The following is a 10,596-nucleotide window of genomic DNA, read 5'->3' on the forward strand; positions in this document are numbered from 1 at the left end:
ATGATATCTGTGTTACTTTTGTTGCTCAAAAAATAACAGTAAATTCTCATTCATTCTTCAGATACCAGGCCAAAAGACTCTTTGTCAGGTAAGCTTTTCTGACCCCACACTCATTAAATCTAAATAAAACTACTCATTCACGAAGTCTTAAAGTCTCCTGTTCTTTTAGTACTATTAATCATCACTATTATAAATAAACATTTTGTTTGGATTATTTGAGTTTTTCTTTTCTCTCCTGATATGGTTTGGGCTATTTGACCTCTCCCAATTTCATGCTGAATTTTGATCTGCAGTGTCCTGAGGTGGGGCTGAGAGGGAGGTGTTTGGGTCATGAGAGCAAGTCTCTCCTAAATGGCTTGTTGCTGTCCCCACATTAATAAGTGGGTTCTGTGAGAGCTGATTATTTAAAGGAGCCTGGCCTGACCTCTGCCTGCTGCTTCTCTGCCACTTGACACGCACACCCCCTTTTCCCTATCTGCCTTGATTGGAAGCTCCTTGAACCCTGCCAGATGGACATGGTTGCACTGATTCTTATATATTCTGCAGAACTGTGAGCTAGGAACTAAAATAAAATCTTACACTGTCCAGATTACTGAACACCTTCTTGACCAATGGAACCCAAGAAAACCCATAAAGCTGAGCTGCTGGCCAGGAATAGGGACATCAGGTGGGGAGGTGTAGTCCTAGCTACTGGGGAGGCTGAGGCAAGAGGATTGCTTGAGCCCAAGAATTTGAGGTTGCTGTGAGCTATGGGCAGGGCACTCCAGCCTGGGCAACAGAATGAGACTCTGCCCTACCCCCCCCAAAAAATGTATTATTTTTCAACATCAATGTACTTACAAAGAGGACAAATGGTTTTAATAAGCGGATAATTAAAGTTGAGTTGATACTGTATAAAAAAGTACAAATTAATGAAAATTTTGTATTTATCTTTATTTATTATACATTGAACGCATGATTAAATATTATGGCCTCTGGATCAAAGATAAAGGAAGAATATCTACCTACCAATTTACTTAACTCTAAAAGGGAAACATGACAATGAATTTAATGAAAGTATGCAGTATTTCCATCATGAATTTAATAAAATTTAGCTATTAAAAGCATCCTCAATATAATGAATGTACCTAAATTCTGAAACCTTTCACATTTAATCAGGCTTGTACAACTCTATGTCTCTGGTGTATGACAAGATACTTGATACAGATGATATAGGAACTCTGTGGAAAGAAAGTAGAAGAGAGAGCACTTTGGATTTGAACTTAGATGGAATAAATCCCAGACCTGTCTCTGGTCTTAAATTTAGTTGCTATTTGGGTAAGTTAAGTGAATTCTGCCTCAAGATCTTCATCTGTGAACTATGAGGTAGAAATGAAAGTTACAAAAATGATATCAAAATATATGACTTCAAAATAAATGACATCAAAATATATGGCTTCAAAATTCTTAATACCCTGTTCTCCTCTTCTCTTGAGGGGGAAGCTAAAGCTCATTAAGTGTGTTTTCATGTCTACCCTTGAAAAAAGGCAGAGATCAAAGAGAGTCCTTCCTAGACAGTATTTATCATAGCAGAACTCTGACTTCTCCTAAAGAATTGTTCAGAAAGATATGCTCTCAGCCAGAATAAGAACGGTACCATTTGTCTTTTTCTTTAACATCTTCATGGTCACTAGTTTGTAACACTTCACCCTCTGGAGAAATAACTGTCTGCTTCCTGTCAGCCTCATTAATACTCCAGTGAACTCCTGGCTGATGCCCAGGGAGGGTGCTTTTCTTCAAATGGAACCTGGCAATAATGATAGAGATAATGGATTAGACTCAGGTTAGATTTTTATCCATTTGGTTTCACAGCAAAACTTAACAGCGACCTTGCAGGACAGGTGGTGCTAATAACCAATTCTGGCTTTGAAGAAGAGTATAAAACTAGACACAGAGGATTATTATCTGTTCTTCACATTATTAATTCAGATCTACATTTTTAACAATAATCATCAAGTTATTCCTGTAATAATTATTTTTAGCAATTTTATATTTATTTCACTCTACTTATATTTTCAAAATAATTATTGTTTCCTTTTTGAGTGCTAGTTACCAAATTGATTTTATAAATATTAAAATACTGTTATATTCACAATTTGTAGAAAATCTACAGATAATAAGCAAATAAATATTGAGGAATATCCATCACAAAAACTCAGATAAATTAATTAGTTCTAATTTGTTATGAATCACCAAATACTGAATCATCTTTGTGTATTTTTGAAAAATATATGATTAATAGCATGGACAGAAAATTGCGGCACACAGTAATTACATACTTCTCGGAAAAAGAAGTCACTGGTGTACATTCAGGAAGGTCTTTTTATTGAAATTCTTTATTTGGGAAATCAGTACACAAAATTATAAAAGAGAAGCCATCAGCATGATGTGTTCATTTGCATTTAGTCAATTTGTATAAGCAGTTTTAGAATATTAAAAACTAGATTTTATATAAAAGGTGCATTTGCTTAGTGAATCTGAAAAATGATATATACCGTCTATATATTCTCCACAGAAAGGCCACACTACAGCTTATTCATTAAAGCTTTTTAACCAGTTGGAATATCTGACAGAGATATGAACACTTAATTTTAATAAAAGTGGTATTATTTTCAACCATCCCTTAAAATACAAACACATTAAATATAGAAATAATTTACAGTAAACTGCTGGGAAAAATTTTTAAATCTATGTTTATACTGTAAAATTGGTGTGCACAAGAACCTTGTTCTTGTGACCTCATCAAGTACATAAAGTCTGACATTTTATAGAATAAGAAAATATTTTGTTTCTATACTGCGAACTATTTTACTGGCCATCAAAAGTATGTTCATTGGCCGTTTCTGCTTTATAAACTGGAGTAGAACTTATGCTTGCCAGTTGACCTATTATTTAGCTGATTCATGAATGTGTTTTATAATTTAAAGGTCACAGCTATCCATTCAACTTATTAACTAACATAAAGCAAAATGCCTTGAATCAAAACTACTTTCATTGAACTTCATTACTTTTGTGTCATGAATGCTAAGGAAAGAGGAAGATTTTAAAATACTCAAAACATAATGACCGCAGCTAAACTGAGTTACAGTTAATTAGGAATTGGAAGAATTGAGGCACTATTTTATTTCTTAAAGGAAAATTTAGAGAAACTGTTTTGCCATGTTAATGAAACAATGTTGAGTTTGCCATTACTCTGTTTCAGAGGACATTCCCCAATCATGTTATTCAGTCTTTCCTTGCTCAAGAGGCATGATTTTCCTTTATTGCATGTTTACTTACTTCTTAGGAAGTATAGACAAGGATCTCAAGATTTTTGTGAAAAGTAAGATTCTTATTCAAGGCATGGCAAGTTTCCTAATGGAGATGCCTATAACAAGGACAGATGAACAAGAGAACAGGAATGAAGACCCACAGAAACCGCATAAACGGTCACACGAGACACTTGCCTTCCAAGTCACAAGAGATTTCCAGGCTTGCCAGGAGAATGTCTTGTTCTCAGTAATTCCTCAGATGAGTTATGATATTGGTGGCTGTTGTAGTAAGTATGATGTTTAATCCTCTATAAGGGAAAACTGGTTTTTTTTATGCGCACATTTTGATGAATAGTAGACAGTTGTATGGAGCAGGATTGGACAGAGTGGGTACAAACTAATTGTAATAAACTAGAGGAACGTAGCAAAGCCTGTTTGTTCAGATTCTTCTTTTTGTGTCTCTGTCTGAATTCTTTCTCCCATGTACAGAATGGACAGACACCTGTCACATGAACGTCTTCAGAAAAGAAGGGAGGCAGGAGGTCAGAGAGTGACTTTCCAAGGCTTTATGGACTTTTTCAGGAAGGAAGGGTGATAGGAAGGTGAGAATAAGCTCCTTGACACTGTTTTCTCAATTTCTAAATTGCCATATTTGGGGAACACTTTTTACACCCCTCAGAAATTTGGTCATGGTTTTCAGGCATCTCTCATCCTCCTAGAATGAAGATTTTATTTTTCATTTCATTCTTCAAGGTCCCAGCACCTCCATTCCTTTTACTCCAGCCAAAATTTCCCCTTTGCCTCTTTCTTCCTGAACCATTACTATCAATCTTACTTAGTCTTTGGAAGAGTTACAGAAAAAAAAAAATTGATACATTTAACAATCATGTATCTAGATCTTTCTTAGCGTATGGCGGCCTCAAACCAACACTTATGCTCTAGTGACAGAGGCTGTGCTACCAGCCCATAAGTGCCCCGAGATCCCCTACTCCCTTCGGACCGGCACATGCTTCACTTGGTGACCCGATAAGGCTTTTGGACAAAGAAAAGTGAGTCTTTTCCCTTGACTAAACACAATCCAGCATTGTGATGCAAGCATTACTGAGCAAAGAACAGGTTGAATTAACCAGGTGTTCATAGTGCGCAAACGTAAGAAGTTTTAAGGTAAGAAAGAAAGAAAGATGTTTACATACAAGGTACTATGGGATAAAACCTTGTTGGATTAATATGGCAAATGTACAAGATGCTTCAAATAAACTAGACTCAAGACTCAAAATAATATCATTAGAAATGTTGTCACTATCTTATAGATGGAGATAGTGAATTTCACAGAATTTAAGAATATGTACAAGTTTATTCATGTAGTAACTTCCTGGTGCCTGACTTCTTCTCTGGATTGGGAGCTTCTAAGGCAGGTTCACTTTTGTTTACCTTTTTATTTATTATCATCTTCAATATGTGGTAAAGACCCAATTGATTTTTTTTTTTTTTAGACAGAGTCTCACCTTAACACCCTCGGTAGAGTGCCGTGGCATCACAGCTTACAGCAACTTCCAACTCCTGGACTTAGGTGATTCTGTTGCCTCAGCCTCCCAAGTAGCTGGGACTACAGTCACCCACCACAAATCCCGGCTATTTTGTGTTGCCCTTTGGCCAGGGCCGGGTTTGAACCCGCCACCCTCGGTATATGGGGCCGGTGCCCTACCCACTGGTGCTGCCCTCCAAATTGATATTTTTAAAGTAAAGTATTAAATGTGAATTATTCTCCCTTACATTTTAAAAATGGATATTTTCCTCCAGATTCTGATTATTTTCAAAGTTCCTTCTTTCATATTTTCTATTTTTCAAGATCACAATTTCTGTAATTATAGAGAACGTTTGAAATTTTCTTTTAGTTACTAATGAATACATGCAGACCATTTTTAAATGCTAAGAACGTATAATAGGGAAATTCACAGATGCTTTTGTCATTTGTGGAAAAGGTTAGCATTGTGCTTTCACACAATTTAAATCTATGCTTTGACATTTACATTGTTTTCTTTCTCTTAAATGTGTGAATATTTAATACAACTTAAACATTCTCATTGTATTGTAGCAATTAACTTTTTCTGATTGAATTTTTATATTTTCCAAATTGGAATTATCAATGGTTTCATTTCTTGGTGACAATTTAGACTGGAATATGGCCTTAATCCTCACACCTATATTATTATCCTTTCACAACAGATTTGGAATCACACAGAGAGCATGGTTATACTAAGCGTTAAGATATTACTTCTCTGTCAGAGAAAGTCAACAGGTTTTCAATAATAAATAATAAAAAGTTAGATTGGTTTACCTATTCATTATTTAGGTGAATCTATATTTTTACATTTTTTAAACTAAGAATGTTTAGTCTATTTTTTCTTTTGGATTTGGAAAGTTATAGGACTAAAAAAATATTTAATTCATCAGATTCCTTAACATTTTTTTTTTTGAAGTTCAAATTTAATTATTCTTTTAGCTGTCTGGAGTTCAAATTATATTTAGATTTCTTTGTAACTATTGTTTTTATACATAGCTTTTGAAAAGGTTCATGAGTAAGGCTCAAATAACAAAGCTAAATTTGTGAATGGTACTACCTACAGGATAAATTATGTTTATCTTTTAGTGTCATTTTTTTCACATTGAACAACAGTTTATTCAAAAAAGTTCTAGTAGCCAGAACAGCAACAAAACAAAAGGTGGCTCAAAGGAGTAGGGCACCGGCCCCATATGCTGGAAGTGGAGGGTTCAAACCCAGCCCCGGCAAAAACTGCAAAAGAAAAAAAAAAAGAAGGGGTTGTGCCCTAGGGAGCTGTCTCCATTCTTAATCTGGTTCTTTACACTGAGCAAACATGACTCTTCCGACGGCATCTGGGAATGTCTCACTGGACTGTCTCTTGCCGGTTCTTCGTGGAGCCCCAGAGCTGGAGCCCCTTGTTCGCGTATGATGTTTAATCCTCCATAGCCTCTCATCCAGCCTGCAGTCTCCTCTAGAGAAGCCAATCCAGGATGGCCACATGCCAGGCCTGTCCCTTTCCTCCAGTCAGGGGCCTGTTGGATACAGCCATGTTTGCTGCCAGTGTCAATCTTTTCTTTATCAACAGGTTTACAATCACTGTCAGTTTACTTGGAGTATTTAATCTGTTTCCTTTCTGGAGAGTCGAAAGTTTGGAGTTTTCCTTGCGATCATTTCCTCTTTCTTTAACTCTTCCCTCTCGTTCTCTCCTCTCCAGACAGTCTAGCTCCTGTTCCGACTGTTTTATCTTCTGGTGGATTTCCAGGTTTTGCCTGTGCAGGTCTGACGGCTGCTGCTGTTTGATCAGAGATTTTTGACGGGGAAACTGCCTCCTACAGAGCAGACAAGCCAGTTTATTCCAGTGGTGAGCCTGCCTTCTTCATTCTCCTTCTCGTCAGCTCTTCCCGCTGCCCCGGCTGCACTGTGCGGCTGTGGGGTGGGGCCTGCTCCTCCTCTTCTTCCTCTTATAGTCACTGTGTCCTCCATGATCAGCCAAGAGGCCAACTAATGGGTTTACCACCTCAAGTGGAGGGGTACTCTCTTCCTTCTTCACAGAGGGAGGCAGGGGCTTCTTCAAGAAGTCCTGTGGGAGTCTTTCCCTTCATTGGTATTTTCCTAAAACCTTGTCACTCAGCTCTGTCTTTTTTCTCCTTGCGGTTTCTTTTAGGGGTATCCTGCTTGCAACTTGACTTTCCTTGACTGGTGGGTTTCTTTTCCTTGACTCTTCTTCCTCAAGTGACCCAGGGTCCTGGGACACACAGACATCTTGCTGTGTATTGGAGTCATAATAATTTGCTGCCAAGGGGTCACAATGGTAGCCAGCAGCAGAATCATATATGCAGCAGTTGGTCGAGGACTGTTGTCCTTGTTTATTTGTATCTGACCACCAGTCTGAATTTCTGCCACCTCCCCTCCTATCTCGGACATCTTTATCACCCTGATAGAATGCATGTGGTCAGAAGGATCCAGAAATGTGAAGACATATTTCTTCATTTTCCAGTGGCCAGGTTGCAGCTACCATCTTTCCTTCAATGCTAAATGGTGGATCAAGGTTCTGTAAGATCTTCACAATGGGAAGAGCTTCCATATGGGTGTCGAGGTCAATAAAGCCATTGGTGTGGCCCATAGGGCCCTTTCTGTTCTGAATGATACGGACACTTGCAGTAGTAAGGCAGACCCAGAGCTCTAGGGCTTCCACTATTACTTCAGGAGGAATGAATGTGTTTTAGCATGATTGTTTTGCTGTCTGCATCCTGGCATGTTTCTCCAGACCACAGCTCTTTCTCCCAGTTCTCTGGAAAGTGAGCCCTTCCCTTTGAGGAGGCTGATACCTTTCTATTTCTCTCCAAAAACTACATGCCTTAAAAATTTTTGCTGTGTATTTCTCACTCATTTCACAATCAGATTTTTGAAAGTACTTCTACTTTTGGCTAAAAGTGAGTATTATAGCTGGCTATAGTTACTGTCATGACATAATAAACAAAAGACAAAGTAAAAAAAAATATTGTGGTTCCTGAGGAAAGGGAAATGAGATGTGAAGTATTATTTCTTAGGGCTTTGGCATAGATCTAGTTCCAAGTCTGCGATTCAGGGATGGGTCCCCAAATGGAGCCCAGAAATCTGGGTAGTTGGAGAGACAGATGTTGAAGTGTGAGACATGGAAGTGGCCAGAAAATTTCAGGGTAGGTCATATGAGAGAAGGAATTTACATGTAGAGAGAGACCAGGAAACCACAGTAAGGGCCCTTGAGTCTTTAAGTAGGCACCAAACTACACATTTGTAGCATAAAAATCCATGAGCTCAGGAAAAAGCAACCTCTGACAACTTCTTCAGGCAAAGGAGAATGGTATTTGGCACTAGACTAGGTATTAGGTATTAGAAGAAACTTGTTTAACAAAAAAAAGAATCAAGAGAGCCCCAAATGAGAACTATATGGGCTATCCAAATGCTCAAAAGTGTCAAACACTGGTCATTACCTCCATTTGCTCATCTTCTATTCACTTTTCAGTGGGTAGCAATGTGGCTTCTGTCTTTACATCTACATTCTTCTGGTGACACTTCCTAATACCTAATTCCAAACACATTACTATGGCTTATTTACTTGCTATTGCTGCTATATTTGATGATATTTACAACTAATTCTTTCTTTATTAAACTCATACTGTGAAAACTTCATGACTCAGACTCCTGGTATTCTTCTTCTTGTATATTTCAGTTTCTCTGCCTGATCTCTCCCTGAAAATCCCATAAAAATGGTATTGAATGGTTTTTTCACTGGATCATCATTATTTATGCAGGAATTTTTCTATTAATATTACTTAAATCATTTACTCATGTAGTGTTTGTTAATCACAACATATTGATTCCTTCCAATTATCTACCTGGTATTTGGACATCTGTACTAACTAATAGACCCATATGTTCAATTGCCAGACTTTATTCATCACCACTGAGTCTCAACCTCATAAAAGCTAAAATTAACACATAATCCTCAATCCAAAAGTATGCACTTCCACTACATTCATTATATTGTTTCATGGTTCTGTTGCCAGAATTTCCTTCTTCAGTAGGTTCTGGGTGAACCCACTGAACCACAGATCAGTAGTAAGATGGGATTTTTTAGCCAGAAAGGAATATAGAAGGAGTAAAAAGCACCAGAACTTCTGGCAAAGGGAAAGACCCAAGTCAGAAAATCTTGGCCTGGGTTCTTTGTCTAGGGATATGTATACATACCTTCCAGAGTTATATTTGGCCAAGACATGGTAGATGGAAAAACACTTTTTTTCAAAGTGAACGAGCATGTTACATGAATAGACATAGTCCCTTCATGAAATTGTCCAGGCCTCGGAAATGGGGGGCAGGGTCCCTGTTCAATCCCGAATGAGGGAACCCTGTATCATGGTAGGTCGTTCTCAGCTTCAGAAGTTGTATGTGTGCTGAGAAGCAGCAGTCAGTACTGTACTTTGAAATAAAGAGAAATAAGAGGTGGCTCCATCAGCAGCCTGGGCTGTGCTGTGGTCTCCCGCGACTTCCTGGGGACTCCTGGGCTTTGTTCTTGCCCCTGTGCACTCTACTTGGTTCTCCAGCCCTCATGCTCCCCTATCCCACTGCAGCAACACCCCCCAGCAAGGCAGAAGGGGCAGAAGTTCCTCTCATGTGCTCTGTATCGGTACATCATTCATCTACTTGGCCAACCAGAAATTTTTAAATCCTTCATTCACCTTCTTGTTACTGATTCAAACAAAATTTATTGAGCACTTTCTAGTAAGGACTTTCTGTTGAATAGGAAATATAGAAATAAAAAGGATAGTCTCTGTTCTGACAGAGTTCAGACATTTGGAAGACAAGTAAAGTTATAAAACAATGCAAAAAGATACCATGATAAAATGGGTGAGGACCAAGGAGTGATCACATCATGTAAGACCTCACAGATGAACTAATATCATTGCCTGTTATTGAAAGTTGATGGGTTAGAGAAGATATACAACAAAACAACCAAGGTTATCCCAAGCAGAGGAAAGGGGTGAAATAGATAAAATAATTCTATGAACATGGATGGGTTAGAGGAACTATGTACTCTTCGGCAGATCTTAAAGCAGTTTGTGCATTATTACTACATATTATTAAAGTAATATAAACTTTGGTTTATTACACATAAGGTACCAAAAAGTGTGTACACATTTTAAGAAAAAAAAAACCTGTATTAAATATGTAATACTCAAGGCATGTTTGACTTCAGCAATTATAAGTGGTGCTCAACATGACTTGTCTTCACCTTTGGCTATCAGTTCTTTTTTTTTTTTTCCTTCCTTAAAATACGTATACATTTTTAGCACCCTTTCTATATATGTATCTATATATGAGAGAGAGTAAATTCACTTCCTTATCTTTAACAAAGAGACTGGCATAGTTTGTCTCTTAGGAATTTTTCTCTCAGTTGTATAAATAATTCATCATGTTGATAAAAATTATTTTTGCAGTGGCACACATTTCTGTAATTTGGGTTTTTTTATGTTTTAACTGTTTTTTATGTTTTAATTTTTGCTGTTGGCACTTTTGCCTCATTGAATTTTCCACCCACCTGTGCTCTAAAAGGAAGATAATATAATAATCTAATTGTCTCAATCCAATTCTCGTTTTGTTGGCTGTCTTACACAACGAATTGAAACGAATGCATAGCCTAAATGGATTAAGTTAGCAACTAATATGAGAAGAAACAACTAAATAAAATAAACACAGCTTATAGGGAAATCACAACTCTCTTTT

General features: G+C 37.5%; 1 pseudogene; it reads right to left on the reverse strand.

Annotated features, from left to right (window-relative positions):
- Positions 1-6,138: 6,138 nt before the first annotated feature.
- LOC128566438 (RNA-binding protein 6-like) lies at positions 6,139-10,395 on the reverse strand (annotated as a pseudogene).
- Between the last annotated feature and the right edge of the window lie 201 nt (positions 10,396-10,596).

The sequence above is a fragment of the Nycticebus coucang genome, chromosome 15 (genome assembly GCF_027406575.1).
Source record: "Nycticebus coucang isolate mNycCou1 chromosome 15, mNycCou1.pri, whole genome shotgun sequence".
Taxonomy (NCBI): domain Eukaryota; kingdom Metazoa; phylum Chordata; class Mammalia; order Primates; family Lorisidae; genus Nycticebus; species Nycticebus coucang.